This window comes from Bos indicus x Bos taurus, chromosome 4 (assembly GCF_003369695.1).
Source record: "Bos indicus x Bos taurus breed Angus x Brahman F1 hybrid chromosome 4, Bos_hybrid_MaternalHap_v2.0, whole genome shotgun sequence".
NCBI classification, from domain to species: domain Eukaryota; kingdom Metazoa; phylum Chordata; class Mammalia; order Artiodactyla; family Bovidae; genus Bos; species Bos indicus x Bos taurus.
In genome coordinates this window covers 108,596,005-108,615,096 of record NC_040079.1, presented here as the reverse complement: position 1 = coordinate 108,615,096, position 19,092 = coordinate 108,596,005, and the positions used below count along the sequence as shown (strand labels likewise).

At 37.7% G+C, this 19,092-nt stretch overlaps 1 pseudogene; it reads right to left on the bottom strand.

The window, feature by feature from the left end:
* Window positions 1-456: 456 nt before the first annotated feature.
* On the bottom strand, window positions 457-1,955 carry LOC113890929 (annotated as a pseudogene).
* Window positions 1,956-19,092: the final 17,137 nt, after the last annotated feature.

Genomic DNA, 19,092 nt, shown 5'->3' with positions numbered 1-19,092 from the left:
AAAGATTTGAAAGCAGTCTTGATAAAGATGCTTCAGCAAGCAATTAAAAAATTACTTGAAACAAATGAAAAAATAGAAAGTCTTAGCAGAGAACTGTAAGATATAAATAACACCCACATAAACATTTTAGAAATGAAAAATAAAAGCTGAAGTAAAAAGCTCAGTGGATGGGCTCAACAACAGAATAGGTAAGAGGGTAGAATCAGTGAACTGGAAGACAACAGTACAAATCAAGAAGTCTGAACAACAGAGAGATAATAAATTAGAAAAATAAAAATGAACAGAGCCTCAGGGACCTGTGGGATTATTTTCTTAAAAATTAAGATTTGTGTCTTTAATGTTTAGGAAGGAGAGGAGAAGGAGGGTGGGACTGAAAAAGTACTATTAAGTTGATATAAAAATAATTGCAGCTTCAGGCCGAATTTTACCTCATTATAACTAGGCTTAAACACGTCTTTAGTAATCAAAATAGGAACCATTACAATCAACACATTTTTGCTAATGAGAAATAAGTTTGTTTATTCCTGTAGCATAAAAATCCATGCTTTGGGATTTAATGAACTCTGGGAAAACATTTTCTGAATCCTGCTGGTTGTGGAAGTGTTTTGCCTGCAAAAAGTTGTCAAGATAATTGAAGAAGTAGTAGTTGGTCAGTGAGAGGTCAAAGTTGCTGTCGTGTCTGACTCTTTGCGACCCCATGGACTGTAGCCTACAAGGCTTCTCAGTCCATGGGATTTTCCAGGCAAGAGTACTGGAGTGGTTTGCCATTCCCTTCTCCAGGGGATCTTCCTGACCCAGGGATTGAACCTGGGTCTCCTGCATTGTAGGCAGACGCTTTACCCTCTGAGCCACCAGGGAAGCCCAAATGAATATGGAGGATGAGGCAAAACTTTGTAGTCCAATATGTTCAACTTTTGAAGCATTGGTTGTGTGACCTGTGGTTGGGTGATCATGGAGAAGAATTGGACCCATCCTGTTGACCAGTGCCAGCTGCAGGCATTGCAGATTTCAGTACATCTCACTGATTTGCGGAGAAGGCAATGGCACCCCACTCCAGCACTCTTGCCTGGAAAATCCCATGGGCGGAGGAGCCTGGTAGGCTGCAGTCCATGGGGTCGCTAAGAGTCGGACAAGACTCATCGACTTCACTTTCACTTTTCACTTTCATGCATTGGAGAAGGAAATGGCAACCCACTCCAGTATTCTTGCCTGGAGAATCCCAGGGACGGGGGAGCCTGGTGGGCTGCTGTCTGTGGGGTCGCACAGAGTCAGACATGACTGAAGCGACTTAGCAGCAGCAGCAGCATTGATTTGCTGAGCATACTTCTCAGATGTAATGGTTTCACTGGGATTCAGAAAGCTGTAGTGTATCAGACTGGCAACAGAGCACCAAACTGTGACCATGACCTTTTTTTGGTGCAGGTTTGGTTTTGGGAAGTGCTTTGGAGCCTCTCAGTCCAACCACTGAGCTGGTCATTGCCGGTTGCTATATACAATCCACTTTTCGTTGCATATCACAATCTGGTCAACAAAGGGCTTGTTGTTACTGTGTAGAACAAGAGAAGACTACACTTTAAAACGATGGTTTTTTAAATTTTGGGTCAGGTCATGAGGCACCCACTTATCAAGCTTTTTCACCTTTCCAATTTGCTTCAAATGTCAAATGCCCATAGAATGGTTGACCCTGAGTTCTTGGGCAACTTCTTGTGCAAGAAGATTAGCTACAATGATGGTTCTCAATTGGTCATTGTTATCTTCTGGTGGCAAGGCACTATGCTCCTCACCTTCAAGGCTCTTGTCTCCTTTGCAAAACTTCTTGCACCATGACTGCATTGTATGTTCATTAGCAGTTCCTGGGCCAAATGCATTGCTGATGTTGCGAGTTGTCTCTGCCACTTTGCAACCCATTTTGAACTCAAGAAAATTGCTCGAATTTGCTTTTTGTCTAACATCATTTCCCTAGTCTAAAATAAATTTAAAATACACAGCAAGTAATAATTCATTAGCAAAAAGCACAAAGTGAGAAATGTGCATTAAAATTATGTATAACATAACCACATTTATTTAAGAATGTATTCCAAAATCAAACGGCTGCTGCTGCTGCTAAGTCGCTTCAGTCGTGTCTGACTCTGTGCAACCCCATAGACGGCAGCCCACCAGGCTCCCCTGTCCCTGGGATTCTCCAGGCAAGAACACTGGAGTGGGTTGCCATTTCCTTCTCCAATGCATGAAACTGAAAAGTGAAAGTGAAGTCGATGAGTCTTGTCCAACTCTTAGCGACCCCATGGACTGCAGCCCTCCAGGCTCCTCCGTCCATGGGATTTTCCAGGCAAGAGTACTGGAGTGGGGTTCCATTGCCTTCTCCAAATCAAACAGCAAATTTTGACAATGTAAAACCGCAATTACTTTTGCACCAACCTAAAAGAAGAAATAATGTCTGAAAACTTACCAAATTCAGCAAGAGAAATAAATCTACAGTATACAAATTGGAGAATATTTCAAGCAGGGTAAATTCAAATAATTTATTGTCAAGACACGTTATAACTATACTTCTGGAAGCTAAAAACAAAAAATAATTGCTAAAGACAAGAGAACAAGTAACAACTTTTATAGAAAAAAATTTTTTGAATGGCAGTAAATTTCTCATCAGAAAATGGAAGCTAAAAGAAACTGGCAAACTTTTTCAAGCTCTAACAGAAAAGAACCATCAACTTATAGTCATATACCTACAAAAAATATCTTTCAGGAATGAAAGAAAAATCAAGGTATTTTCAGATGAGGTTAAAGTAAGAGAATTTGTTACAAGTAGATGTACTCTAAATTAATGGCTAAAGGAAGTTATCTAAACAGACATGAAATAATAACTGAAGAAAACTTGTAATATCAAAAATAAAGGATCAAATGATAAGCAATAATATAAGTAAATATAGTAGGCTTTTCTTCTCAAAATTTCCTAAGTTCTGTTTGACAGTGGAAGCAAAATTATAGCACTGTATGACATGATTCTAAATGCATGTAAAGGAAAGACTTAAGACTATTATATTATAAATGAATGAAGTACAAGGTTAAGACTTCTGTACTTCACTCAAACTGATCAAATGATGACACTATCATATTGTGATTAATATATATCTGGGCTTCCCTAGTGGCTCAGACTGGAGAAGGAAATGGCAACCCATTCCAGTGCTCTTGCCTGGAGAATCCCAGGGACAGGGGAGCCTGGTGGGCTGCCGTCTATGAGGTCACACAGAGTCGGACACGACTGAAGCGACTTAGCAGCAGCAGTAGCGGTGGCTCAGACAGGAAAGAGTCTACCTCCAATGAGGGAGACCAGGGTTAGATCCCTGGGTTGGGAAGATTCCCTGGAGAAGGAAATGGCAACCCACTCCAGTGTTCTTGCCTGGAGGATCCCATGGACAGAGGAGGCTGGCGGGCCACAGTCCATGGGTTGCAAAGAGTTGGACACCACTGAGCGACTAACACTGGAACGTAATATCCAGAGCAACCATTAAAAAAATGTTCAAAATAGTATAAAAGTCAAATGGAAATTCTAAAAAATGTTCAAGTAACCCTTAGAAAAGCAAGGGGGAAAAAAGCTCATACACATGGGCTGAATAAGCAGAAACAAAAACTTAAACAAAAATGTAAATGGCAGACTCAACTACTAATACAAATAGTATATAAATAATTATATATTTAAAAAGTCTAAATAACCAAATTAAAAGACAAAGATTGTCAGAGTGGATTATATACCTTGCTAATTGGAGTGCAAAATAGTACAGTCACTCTGCCAAAATATTGTATCAGTTTCTTAAAAACAAAACAAGAACAAACAAACACACTCACACAAAACACCTAAATATGCAATTACTGTTAGTCCCAGCAAATTCACTTCTGGGCATTAATTTCAGACAAATCAAGATTTATGTTCAGACAAATCAAGATTTATGTTCACACAAAAAAACCTGTGTGAAAATTGGAAACCATACTGGAAACCACCCAGATGTCCTTCTGTAGGTGAATGGTTAAACAGACAGTGGTACCTCTGTAAAATGAAACACTGCTCAGCAGTTAGGGAAAAAAAAAAAAAAAAAAACTACTGATACATTAAAAAACCTGGATTAATCTTCAGAAAATATGCTGAGTAAGAAAAAAACAGTCCTCAGAATTTACAGACTACATAATTGCATATGTAAAACATTCTTAAAATGACAAAATTATAAAAGAGAAAATTAGTGGTTGTCAATGATCTCTCCAATGGCAGAAAATGAAGAGGAACTAAAGAGTCTCTTGATGAGGGCGAAAGCAGAGAGTGAAAAAGTTGGCTTAAAACTCAACATTCAAAAAACCAATATCATGGCATCTGGTCCCATCACTTCGTGGCAAATAGAGGGGGAAACAATGAAAACAGTGACAAATTTATTTTCTTGGTCTCTAAAATCACTGGGGATGATGACTTCAGCCATGAAATTAAAAGACACCTGCTCCTTGGAAAGAAAGCTATGACAAACCTAGACAGTATATTAAAAAGCAGAGACATCACTTTACCAACAAAGGTTTCTGTAGTCAAAGCTATGGTTTTTCCAGTAGTCATGTACAGATGTGAGAACTGGACCACAAAGAAGGCTGAGCATCAAAGAATTGATGCTTTCAAACTGTGGTGTTGGAGAAGACTCTTGAGAGTCCCTTGGACAGCAAGATCAAACCAGTAATCCTAAAGGAGATAACCCTGAATATTCATTGGAAGGACTGATGATGAAGTTGAAGATCCAGTACTTTGGCCATCTAATGTAAAGAGCTGGCAAAACCAATACAATATTGTAAACTTAAAAAAAATAAAATAAAAAATAAATAAATAAACAAAATGCAAAAAAAAAAAAAAAAAAAGACCCCAATGCTGGGAAAGACCAAAGGAGAAGGGGGCGGCAGAGGTTGAGATGGTTAGATACCATCACTGACTCAACGAACATGAATTTGAGCAAATTCCGGCAGTGAGTGAAGGACAGGGAAGCCTGACCTGCAGTCCATGGGGTCCCAAAGAGTCGGACACAACTTAACAACTGAACACGAACAGTGATTAAAGCAGGAGTAAGGGTATAGCTATAAACTGACAAAATGAGAGATCTTTGTGGTGATGAAAATATCATGTACCTTGACCATATCAGTGTTAATACTCTGGTGATACAGTACTACAGTTTTACATGGTATTATCTTTTTTAATTTTTGAAGCCTGATAGATAAGAAGTAATATCTCAGTATATTTTAAATTCTTATTTCTTTATGTGTGGAGCTATGTAATATTTAATATGCCTGATAATTTTTTTTAATTTTATTTTTTAACTTTACAATATTTATTGGTTTTGCTATATATCAAAATGAATCCACCACAGGTATACACGTGTTCCCCATCCTGAACCCTCCTCCCTCCTCCCTCCCCATACCATCCCTCTGGGTCGTCCCAGTGCACCAGCCCCAAGCATCCAGGATCGTGCATTGAACCCTCTTGTGGGCTGTATTTATATCTTTTGCCCATTTTCTTAAGGAATTGTCAGTTTTTTTCTCCCTTGATTTTATAGAAGCTTTTGGTACATTATAAAAATGGAAATATCTTTTTTTTAACTGTTAATTTGTTCTTTGATTTTGCTTATGTAATTTTTGTTTTTTTATTCACACTGAATACTTTTAATGTAGTCAAATTTATCAATCATTTCTCTTATTTTACATATTGAGTAATGATTAAAAGGGCTTCCCTAGTGGCTTAGTGCTAAAGAATTCGCCTGCCAATGCAGGAGATATCCCTCGGTCAGGAATGTCCCCTGGAAAAGGAAATGGCACCCCACTCCAATATTCTTGCCTGGGAAACCCATGGACAGAGGAGCCTGGTGGGCTACAGTCTATGGTGCTGCAAGAGTCCGACAGGATTTAGTGACTAAACAACAATAAATGATTATAAAATATTTCCCTTACTCAAGTTACAAAGGAATTCATCTGTATTTTCTTTTAGTGTAAGTGAGATTTTTATTGTATCATATATAGAACTGTGATCAACTGTGGAATTTATTCTCATGTGGGAGTGAGGTACAGATATGATTTTACCTTTTTTCAAATGACTAACCAAGTATACTAATAATTAACAGGCAACCCCTGTTTTCATGGTTCAAATATGCAGAGATTTCAGTTACCATGGTTTAGTTAAACCACATTGTTCCTCAGTAACATAGCTCAAATTTCAGTTACCATAGTGTATTAACTGTGGATAATTACACAGAGTACGAACTCTGCTGCTCTCTCTTCCATTTAAAAATCACTACATAAACAACAGATGCACATTTTTGGTCAATGACAAACCGTGTTACTTCTTTCAAGGCCTATTGGTAATTGGTCACTGTACATCAGTTGTTCAGTTCATGCACAGACAGTGAGGCATGTAGTCACATGCTTTCTTGTCTCCCCGTAATAAATCCGTGTGACATTTTATAAAAATAGATAATCAAGAGAGAATTGCTCCACAAAAATGTGTAGTGAAGAAACAAAAATAATAAGGTTGAAGTAAATTTGAATCAAACACAAATGGAATTACTAAAAAAAAAAATTAGCTGACTTTGGGAACAGTGACATTTCTACCATTTGAGAAATTTTACATATGCAGCCTAAAGTACTTGCTAACGTTAAGTGAAGAGTGTGGTTGCAATGAAAAAGATGACAATGTCCTAGCAAAAGAAAAAAAAATTCACATTGGAACTCTCAGAGATATTTCATCACATTGAAAGAGCAAAGATAAGGTTTTGGAAGCCCATTTCTTCTATAACTAGACACAAATGATTATATTGAGGAGACTGTTTTCCTGAAGAAGACAAAAGAAGTCTTTTATTTTTGTATTGGCCAAGAGCTAATATTAAAAATTGTCTTTGGATGATTCTAAGAGCTCACTTCGGAGAAGGCGATGGCACCCTACTCCAGTACTCTTGCCTGGAAAATCCCATGGACAGAGGAGCCTGGTGGGCTGCCGTCTATGGGGTCACACAGAGTTGACACGACTGAAGCAGCTTAGCAGCAGCAGCAAGAACTCACTGGATGCAATAGATAGCCTAAGGATTAAATTGACCACATGTGAAAGGATTCTAGTCCTTTATCTTTGGAGACATACTCTAGGCTCAATTGAGGCTCAATAATATATGAATAAATAACTTATTTTAAATCAACTAAAAAGAGCCTGGTGAGATTAATTCTTCATTTCTTTAAAGTCTGCCCCTTTTCACTTGGGACAGTTTTGACATCTTATATTTTAGTGCTTCAAACTTAATAGAAATGTTTTTCGCTCAGAACTAAAATGCCTAGTTCCTTGTACTCTTTTCTTGGAAACATTTTTTTTTTTTGGAGAAAATATAACATCTGCAATGCTAATCATCAAAACTCCAACTTACAAGGAAATGGCATATATCTCAAAGGACAAGTTGAGAAATAAACCCCCAGAGAATATTACGGTTACTGGGAATAGGAGGCCTGGGAAGAAATACATTTACTTTCAAAACAAAATGGGTTTCTATTCAGATTAAAGATTTGCATTTTTCCACAATCCTTACTAAGTTAATAATCCTGAAAAACCAAGGCTGAAATAACAGTAAGAGTTTATTTTGGCTTGAACACTCACTCAGATTTTTCTCAGATCCCAACTGCACTAGGCCTCACCCCAGCAGGTTTGTGTTCATCCACTCGGATGAAGGATTCCCAAACAGGAGTAAAATATCTTTTTCCCATCACACCATAGTAAATGTATGATATTATCAGTGGCTTCTGTATTTACCTAAATTTGAGGTTGCATTATATTTTTGTTATTCTATTGGACTTCAATCGATTCTTTATAATTTTCAGATATGTTTTGGAAATGCTCATTTTGAGAATGGACTTCTTCCTTTTTATTTTTATATGTGGGCATGGTATTGATTCAATCAGAAAATTAATTTGCTATACTCAAAGGAAATAGTACTATGAGTCTACAGAGTCACCTTAAGAATTTCAATACTAAGATTTTGCTCCAAATATTGTAGAGGTCAGCTTTCCAACAGAGAAGGCAATGGCACCCCACTCTTGCCTGGAAAGTCCCATGGACGGAGGAGCCTGGTGGGCTGCAGTCCATGGGGTCGAGAAGAGTTGGACACGACTGAGCGACTTCCCTTTCACTTTTCACTTTCATGCATTGGAGAAGGAAATGGCAACCCACTCCAGTGTTCTTGCCTGGAGAATCCCAGGGATGGTGGAGCCTGGTGGGCTGCCGTCTATGGGGTCGCACAGAGTCAGACACGACTGAAAACTTAGCAGCAGCAGCAGCAGCAGCTTTCCAAGAGACTAAAGAACACCTAAGAACTAAGGCAAGGGATTATCTTAATTGCCTGGATACTGAAGCCCCTACCAATTAGAATAAAGACTGATGGATCAGTAGATGTTTGAAGGGGTTGAAGCAGGCATGGAAAGAAACTGCATTTCAACCTCATGAGCCATGCAAACCAGGGGAATGATTTCTCCCAAATGGTCATCTCAGGGATGACACGCAAATGCAAGAAAGTTTGCCAGACAGCTGTTCCTGAGAGCTAACTTTTATTTTACTGTTTCCTATTTTTTGTTTTGTGGGAAGATCTTCTAGACAGCCAAATATTTGTGCTGGAATTATTTTCTTGTCCTACTTCTGCCAGACACAAAAGGCAAGAAAACATTTAATTTGTTTTTTCCACGGGAGCCATATATAGATGGCTAAATGGCCATGCTGAAGAACAAAAGCAAAAAACAATTAGCTTGTGGGATACAGGAATGATAGAGAGAGGGAGAAAGTAAGAAACGATAAAATAAATATTTGCTTCATGTAAATAATCTTATTTAATATGAAGACAAAGTTAAATATTCAGATTTTTTCCAACCTTCTTAATAGTTTCAGGTGGCCACCTTTGCAAGGAAAAAAAGAAAAGATCTATATATGTATCTATATCTATCTTCCTTACTTTGTTCTTCAAAAGTAGGAATTTTAGATTGAGACGGCAGAAAATATAACCATGTGTTAGTAAACGTACACACACAAGTGTCGAGGAGGAAGAGATTTCCCTTTGCCCTTCTAGGTTATTCTGGCTGCTCTAAGAATTAAATTGGCATGAGGCAGATTAATAGGAGAAAAGTCAAACAAAAGTTTAATAACTTGTACACATGGAAGAGTCCTGAGAGAATTGAATAGCTTGCCAAAATGACTGAAGCCCTGACCTTCAGTACCATCTTGAGCTAAAGACGAAAGAGGATGTTAGGGGTAGTGGTTTGGGAGTTCATAGTGGAGGATGGCAATTCACCTAGAGAGGGAAAAGAAAATGTTTGATAAAAAAAATACTTGCTGGACCATGGCAAGGCAATAGGACATTGCCTGATTGTTTTCTGCTTGAAATAATCCACATGCCAAAGAGATATTTTGGGGAGGCAAGTTTTGCTTCTCTGTATAAGCTACTATAAGAACAAAACATTTTATTATGCAGTGCCCAGAATTGTTAGATAGATACTTCAGTTTGGGGGTCTATGTTAATACATGCTATTATCATAAGGTTTGAAGAGTTAATATTTTTCTAAACTGTATGATTTTACTGTTTAGAATATAATTTTGTGTCCACATCATTCTACATTGATAATAATAAAAATAGTCTGTGTTCAGTTGAGTTCAGTTCAGTTGCTCAGTCGTGTCCGACTCTTTGCAACCCCATGAATTGCAGCACACCACCCTCCCTGTCCGTCACCAACTCCCGGAGTTCACTCAAACTCATGTCTTTTTAATTCATATGTCAAGTTTGGGGCCTTCCTTTTGAAGGCATTCCATTAAATAAAAGATAAGCTGAGATATAAGAAATAAGTTATTTAGTCTTGAGGAAAGAAGGCTCATGTGAGTTACAGAAATTGCTCAGCAAGACTACTCTCCCTATTTGAAAATTATACAGGAAATGTACCGAAAGGACATCTCCACTGTATGTTCAGGATTTTAAAGAGTCAAGTGTGAGGAAACAATAGTGTCACCCAGAAAAAAAGAAACTAGAGGAACTCTTTTAAGAAAAGGTAGCAGATATCATGGGATGTTCACCAAGAGATGGCACATAAAAATATGTCTCTCCTTTCTCTGAACTAGAATGACATCAGAGAAAAGTGGAGTGGAGATGGTGGAATAACACATAGGACTTCATTAGAGAAGAAGGAATTTCAGCTACTGTAGTTGGGAAACCTTTGGCTTAAGAGAGTGTTCATGGTCTCTCTCAACTACAAAATGCTGTGATGTAAGAGTTATAAGAGCTAAGTGTTTATCGTGGTATAATTCATTATAGGGAAAAATGTTGTGCCCTAGGCAGAAGATCATGATTATCAGGGTAATGGGAACATACCCAAGTTCATCTCCGTTTCAGAAGTTAGACAGGTGTGTCCTCTTCAACGGCCTTCTCCAGCCTCCAGCCCACTAACTAGGAAGTGTATGGCTGTGCTGATGGCCCTTTAGGCAAAGAAGAGAGTAATAGCATTAACATTTTTGAAACCCGCATTAAAGGAAAGAGGCCAACCCAAAAAAGACCATGACAGCATTATGAGACTGGAGGGAAGTCTGATGTCCTGATTCCCTAATTCAGCAAAAGCAACTAGTGATTAATAGTTATCAACATGAAGGGGAAAATCCAGAGATAGAATGTGATCCACTTTAATGGCCACCATCCATTTCCTTTTCTCACCCAGAAGTGGTTCCTGTACTTTGTAGGAGGGAAATTGGCCATCCACAGACCGATACATTGTAAAATTCTGCCTATCAGACTTTATTTAGAAATAGGATTTTCCAATCTTGCTTGTGATTTTTTGCTCACAAGGAATCTTCTTTAGAAACCCACTCTCAGCTCTATTAATGACAAGCTCTAACAGGTATTATTTTCCTGTCAAACTTTTCATTCCTCTCATGATTATTTAATAGAGACCACCTCCAAACTCAAATTTGAAGATGCAAAGTTTATGCTCTATTTTCCCCACCCTCTTGTATCTCTCTTCCCCAAAATGTATTCAGATTTCTTTTTTTTTTGAGATGGGTATTTTGATACTAGTCAGCATATTAAAAAGCAGAGACATTACTTTTCTGACAAAGGTCCATCTAGTCAAAGCTATGGTTTTTCCAGTAGTCATGTATGGATGTGAGAGTTGGACTATAAAGAAAGCTGTGCACTATAGAGCTGATGCCTTTGAACTGTGGTGTTGGAGAAGATGCTTGAGCATCCCTTGGACTGCAAGGAGATCCAACCAGTCCATCCTAAAGGAGATCAGTCCTGCATATTCATTGGAAGGACTGATGCTGAAGCTGAAACTCCAATACTTTGGCCACTTGATGCAAAGAACTGACTCATTGGAGAAGATCCTGATGCTGGGAAAGATTGAAGGCAGGAGGCGAAGGGGACGACAGAGGATGAGATGGTTGGATGGCATCACCGACACAATGGACATGAGTTTGAGAAAGCTCCGGGAGTTGGTGATGGACAGGGAGGCCTGGTGTGCTGCAGTCCACAGGGTCACAAAGAGTCAGACACGACTGAGTGACTGAATTGAATTGATTCTGATACCAGACCTCCATTCTGTCTTTCTATTGACAGACCTTCTCCTGGACATTTTAAAGTTTCTAACTTCTACCTTTGTGTTCAGAATTTCTTATCGTCCTTCTCTTTTACAACCCTGAATGTGATGTGCTGGGTGACATCCTTCTTGATAAAATATTAATGTCTTTTTCCTCCTAGGCTGTAAGCTCCTTCTAACCTAGGATCCTGACTGTAATGATATAAAGTACAAGTTCTAAGGCATTCAGGTAGGAAAGTATTTTTAAAATATGCAACTCTCAGAAACTCAGAAGTATTCATGGAAAGCTGTGATGGACCTTGCTAGGATTATAATTGAGATTTAACTCACATGTAGAAATCTATCATGGTGTATTAACCTTTCTTCTAAACTCTCCCTTATAATTTATAGTATCTTCCCAAATTATATAAATTATTTAGCAATATGTGGTTTATAGAATAGCTACAAAATATTGATATGGGTGACTTCCTTCCTCAAATGGACTTTTGTCCAAAATTATCCAGTTTGGTTGTCCTCATACCTTAATTTTTTTATATAGTGTGCAACAGTTTTCTTTAGCATTATAAAAGTATAATTTATATACTTTTGTTATTTTTTTCTGGAATTTGGACTAGTATATATTTGCTAAGATACCATTATAGGTATGGGGTTGGGGAACGTCATTTGCTAAGTGCAAGGTTTCCAGGTTGTCATGGACAAGATGTGTTACCTATATGTGTAGCAGGCAGATTGACTTGGTCTAATATTATCAGATCTACTCTAGGAGGGGTTATTGCATTACAGTTCACTAGTTTCCCTCATTTCTCATTGAAGATTCACTGGTAACAATTTTTGGCATAAGGCAGTATCCAAAGCAAAAGGTCCATTCTATGACTTCAGCAGGGATTTACATGTGTAACAACAAAATCAGAACTTTAACTTACTAATGTCCATTTATCTTATTTGATCCAGGTAGTGCAAATGATTATAAACAGTTTAAAAAGAGCTAGAAGCTGAGTCTTTCTTAAGAAATTTGTTTTGAAATATTATAAGTGTGATATGTATGCTAGAAAACTATAGTATTCCCAGTTAACTGATCTTAAATGTGCTGTATATGTTATCACTTCAAAAATGAATTGAGAATAAATAAAACCAGGTACCCAACTACTTCAGCTATTTATCTTTTGATAATTATTTTCTCAGTCTCTAACTGAAAAATAATTAATTTGCATATTTTTCTCAGACTGTTCATTAAGGGACCTAATACTCTCATAAAGTAGTTTACTTAACATTTGTTTAGTAAATCTTGTTAGCTTACTGAGGTATAAGGCAGGAACACAAGAGGAATGGTGAGTTTTCAAAGTTCTCAGCACTTAAACATCCAAATTGAAGTCAGACTCCATTATGGAGGGATTTCTGGACACAGCTGTTCATATTAGGGTGAATTGCCAAGGAAAGTTCTAGACTGTATAAGCTTGTGCGTGTGCATACTAAGTCACTTCAGTCGTGTTCGACTCTCTGTGACTCTATGGACTATAACCCACCAGGCTCTTCTGTCCATGGGGTCCTCCAGGCAAGAACACTGGAGTGGGTTGCCATTCCCTTCTTTCAGGGGATCTTCCCCATCCAGGGATCAAACCCACGTCTCTTATGTCTCCTGCATTGGCAGACAGGTTCTTTACCACTAGAGCCACCTGGGAAGCCCCAACATGGGCAATTTATGTACATCTCAAGCATCTCCATTCACAATATGTATTCTGAGACTTCTGAAAATATGACTGCATGTTAATTAGACTAAAATTTTAAAAATATAAGGTCCCCAAGATTTGCCTTGTTTTTATATGGAAAGAGCTCCCATGCTTCTACATTCAGCAGTGAAACTTCCAAATAAAGTAATCTTCAGTATCAAAGATGGATTTTTGTCTAGAAAAATATTAAACTCTCTCAGCGAGCTCAGTAAAGTTTTAATCATTTGGGGAAGGCTTAATGTGGATATAACTCTGGTGTGTGTGTGTGTGTGTGTGCACGTGTGCGTGCACATGAGTGGGCATGCACATGGGATTTATTGCTTCATCAAAAAATACAAAAGACCATTATGTTGCTTTGTAGGAGGCTGGATGAGAAGCAGCTCTGCTAGCCTCCTGCAGAGGATGGTGATCTCTTTTGAGGTTTTTAGAGTGGGCTTCCTTCTGACACCATCTAGAAATTTATGTCTCTTCTCTTTGATAACACTATGGCATTTCCACTGTGACTATGATTAATTCATGAGTTATTCAGTTAGACTACTTTGGTTTATGTACAATGAGGTTTTGTATAGTTTTGATTGGGGGGGTTGGATAATTATTTTAGGGTTTGTGGATGCTGATCTAAGTTGATTCCTATCATTGTCAGAATTCTTTAGGATAGCATAATGACCTCCTTATTGCATTTTGTATTCCTCTTCTTTCATTTGGAATCATTGCTCCTTGAAGGATTCATGAGCATAATACTTTTAGGGTTTTTTACGTCTGTTTGCATTGTCCTTAGCCTTGAGTTTATACAAGATTTTGCATTTGATTTGGTCTTTAAAAAATGTTGCATTCTTGGGTGAAGAAGGCTGAATGCTCAGGGATGATCCACTTCCTATACCCTGGTTCACTGAATTCCAACTGACCTGGACTTTGATAGACAAAAAGTGCATTGCAGGAAGATTTCTAGATCTTCGGATATTTCTTCAACCTCTGGATTGACTCAGCATAAGCATATATAATGAACTGGCTTTAGGATTTTAATCAACATGACAAAGCCAATTCCAGCTACTGAGTTATGCACAGAGCCTTTAGGGAATATGATATAAAATCATAACTCCATGACTTTATCTTAGAGTTGTATGTGAATTCACAGATTTGTCATTATGGTCATTATAGAAATCCCAAAGGAAGAGCTCTGTGATGAGTTATCTGTACTCTAAGTGTAGTCAAATAAAATTTATTTACTTGTTTGAGTTATTTCTAGAGATTTTCTTGCACTTTACCATAAAGTAACCACTTAGTTATTATAATTTTGTTCTTTCATTTCTGTGGCTGTCACCCTTTGCTTTCCCAGTGCTGCCAAAAATAGCAGTTGGACTTTAATTTCTTTCCTTTATAAGTTTGGTTTTAAAGCACATTCATGGAAAGAAATACAGGAAAAATTTCCTCCTGCCCATTTCATTTTTCTCATTCAATAAAATAATGATGTTACTATATCTTTGATATGCTGTGCAAATCAACTTCAGAAATTTACATTTTCATCTTAGATATGAAGTTATGCAGCACCTTTTTGGATCATTTTAAGGAAAGGAGCCAATTACATGCGAGGATATGCTTAAAAATAAGGAGCAATCATGGCCAATTATTTATTTGCATGTTGCAATATAATCCTTCTTGCTTTCAATGAACTTAGAGAGTTTATTGGCATTCACATGATTTACTCTGGAGATGACGACATAAGAAGAAAACGGGTTTATTTTCTCTTGCTTAGTCAAGTAAACATAATCAAAAAAAGATTTTATGTAACCATAGAATCTGAGGTTACATAAAAGATTTTTTTCCAAAAGATGTTCAAAATCTAATGTGTCAAGAGAGAAAACTCCATTACTTCAAATTACTTATTTCCCTAAAGCTAAATTACTGGCAGTGTTTGATCTACAAATAATATGAGACAGTATATTCCAAAGATTAATCTTTTCTGTCGGTGTTGCTATTTTTAGTGTGGTTTAAATGAAAGTGTCAGGTTATTTCTTAAAAATGGCTGGCACAATATTAAAAGACCAGTTAATTTCATTAAATCTTATTATAATAATTCCAAATTTCACCAGAGATTTTCAAAGGACTCATTAAGAAATTATCTCAAATGTATTATTAAACACAATAATTATTTATCATAAAGTTTGTAACCATTGGCAGTAAATGCACTTTTTTTTTCCTAAATGTTGAGAACTTGCTTGTATTAACAAGTGAAAAATGTATTATTTTATTTCTGAAAAGGAAATAGTCTCTTGTTTGGTATTTCTTTCTTATTTCCTACTCAGATTAAGTTTGTGGCTCAATGAATTCAATATTTAAAAGTTCTTCAATGTCATACAAACAAAGCATAAGTCAAGATAGTACATAGAATGGGACCATGGTGGGTTTGTCAGTGGAACCTTTCTAAAGGCTATTAGAAAATGTGAATTATAAAATTGGTAGAAACAAAGGGAGAACTTTGCTTAGTTTACAGGAGTTTATATACTATGGAAAAAGATATGACGAATGGTTTTAAGGCCAAATTGACCACTTATATACATGTGGAATGTTCCAATTCCTTACTTTCTGTAGCTGTATAAAATATCTGTGGTGACTAAAATAGTTGGAATCAATAGTGAGGTAGCATTTACTTTTTCATTTGCTTATTTGTTCATGTACCCCCTCAATCATTCCACATACAGGTATTGAAGACAGTGTACCATATACGATGCACTGTGTTAGACACTGGATATACAAAGATAGATAAGACACAAACTTTTCCCTCTAGTAGCTCACAGAATATGGGGTGTTCCTGGTGAGTCAATGGTAAAGAATCTGCCTGCCAATGCAAGAGACGTAGGTTTGATCCCTGGATTGGGAAGATCCCCTGGAGAAGGAAGTGGCAACCCACTCCAGTATTCTTACCAGGGAAATCCCATTGACAGAGGAGCCTGGCGGGCTACAGTCCAAATGGTTGCAAAGAGTCAGACATGACTTAGTGACTAAATAACAACAACAAACTCACAGAATCACAGGAAAAAGGTGATATGTTAATAGTATAATAGGAGCAATAATGGAAATTGCATATATATCAGCAGTCTTACAGAATAAGCATTGATTTGCTCTATATGGAAAGATCAAGAGTTCACAGAAGAGGGAGTTCCTGAGTTGGGCTTTCAAGCCTCATTAAGAGGAACTGACAGCCACCTGGATCTTGAAAGACAGTAAGAGTTTGACAGATGCATATCAGAACTATCTTGGAATTTTTTGAAAAATACAAATTCCCTGGTGGCTCAGACAATAAAGAATCTGCCTGCAATGCAGAAGACCCAGGTTTGATCCTTGGGTTGGAAAGATCCCCTGGAGAAGGGAGTGGCTACCCCTCCAGTATTCCTGCCTGGAGAATCCCAGGGATGGAGGAGCCTGGCAGGCCACAGTCCATGGGGTTCCAAAGAGTCAGATATGACTGAGTGACTAACACTGAGAGCTGAGACCAGATATATTTCTAATGAGCAGCCATGTTTAAAAGTAACCGGACTAGAAAAGCTTTTGTATATCACCTTGCTGTGCGCCTGAAACATTGTAAGTCAGCTATTTGTTAGTTGCTCAGTCATGTCTGACTCTTTGCAACCCCATGCACTATAGCTCGCCAGGCTCCTCTGCCCATAGAATTCTTCAGGCAAAAATACTGGAGTGGGTAACCATTCCCTTCTCCAGAGGATTTTCATGACCTGAGGATCAAACCCAGGTCTCTTGCATTGCAGGCAGATTCTTTACTATCTGAGCCAAGGGAGTCAACTATATGTCAATAAAATATATATATTAAGAAAACAAAGTTTGATAGACAAAAAGGCAAGAAGTCCCAGTTAGCTAAAATACACAGAAAGAATGAAATAAATCCATTTATTTGGGGAAAGAGGAAAAAATAATAAGAAAAAAAAGTGGTGAGGCTAGAATCCTCACTAGTTCAGGGCAGCAGACCCAGTTAAGCAGAGTCAAGACAAATGGAAGGAAACCTGGATAGAGCAATCTTCCAAACACAAGGAGAGAGAGAACATAAAAAAAGAAGGAGGCAACCTGTCACAGCTGAGGATATGGCAAGTAAAGTAAAAGCTTAAATATTACGTATGACAGAAGATCAGCAGATCTTCTCCATGAGCAGTTTTAAGAGAGTGAAGTAGAAATGATAATACTAACTACATTTCCTGTTCTTGGAGGAAACTGAAGATAAAGATGAAACTTTTACCATCAGAAAGTTCACATTCTACTGAGGGACATAAAATCGAAGTACACTTGTGTCATGCAGTAATGGAAAGGATAAATTCTGATGGAGACTAGAAGAGGAATAAAGAGAGAAATCTACAGATAAGGGACCACAAGGCCAGGAGAAGTGGTATCTGGAAACCCACAGGGACACTGTAGAAATTTTATGAAGGAGTACAGATGTAAACTTTATAATTTCACTAAACTACAATAAAGAATAAGTGCAGTCTTTATAAATGAAAATATGTGAGGATTACCTGTTTAGAGAGTGCATTCCAATCACCGCTAAACAGGGAGAATTTTTTTGGACCAAGGAAGATCTATGAGAGCTGAAACAACTGACATGTCAGGAAATGAAAAATTTGAGGACACAATGATGTTGAGGATATTTAGATGCTTTTAAATATTTAATAGGAGTTTCCCTGGTGGCTCAGTGGTAAAGAGTCTGCCTGCCAATACAGGAGACGCAAGAGAAGTGGGTTGGATCCCTGGGTCGGGAAGATCCCCTAGAGAAGGAAATGGCAACCCATTCCAGTATTCTTACCTGGGAAATCCCATGGACAGAGGAGTCTGTAGCCTATAGTCCATAGGGTTGCAAAGAGTTGGACATGACTTAGAGACTAAACAACGACAAATATTTAATATTCTGTGAAATTTACTTCTGACTTAGAAATTAAATGCATTCAATGTTATGTCACCATAAAATATTTTTGTGACTGTGTCATGCAGCTAATTTTCTTTTCTAGAAATCAGGATAAATTATTGACCCTATTGGTGATGTCTTTTTATTTAAACTCAGTCTCAAAAATGTTTCTAATGAAATATTGTTGTTATGAAGGAAACCACTGTATTCCAGCTCTTTTACTTACTATGTCTCCATTAAGATGCCAGCATTGTATCACTCCAGTACTCTTGCCTGGAAAATCCATGGACGGAGGAGTCTGGTAGGCTGCAGTCCATGGGGTCACGAAGAGTCGGTCACGACTGAGTGACTTCACTTTCACTTTTCACTTTCATGCATTGGAGAAGGAAATAGCAATCCACTCCAGTATTCTTGCCTGGAGAATCCCAGGGATGGTGAAGCCCGGTGGGCTGCCGTCTATGGGATCGCACAGAGTCGGACATGACTGAAGCGACTTAGCAGCAGCATTGTATCACTTAGTCAAAAGAAGTAAGTGTGTGCTTACAAATTATTGTCTATGATGTAAAAAAATTATATGTCCATGTTATAAGGCAATGCAAGATACTGTCTAACAAATGTGGCTTGTTGATTGAAAATACTTTTGAAATACAAGTTCATGGGAAGAGGAAATAATGAGAAAAAGGGCACTTCTCTGGTAAAAAGTTTGGGTGAACAACATTAGGTGATATTTAAAATTCATGCTAACAAAAACAAATCAATAGCTTGACAGACTCAAAGTTCAAACCAACAGGAGAAGTGATTTAAGTTAAATCTATCAAGAATTGGGACATTTAGCAATTTAGCATCTGT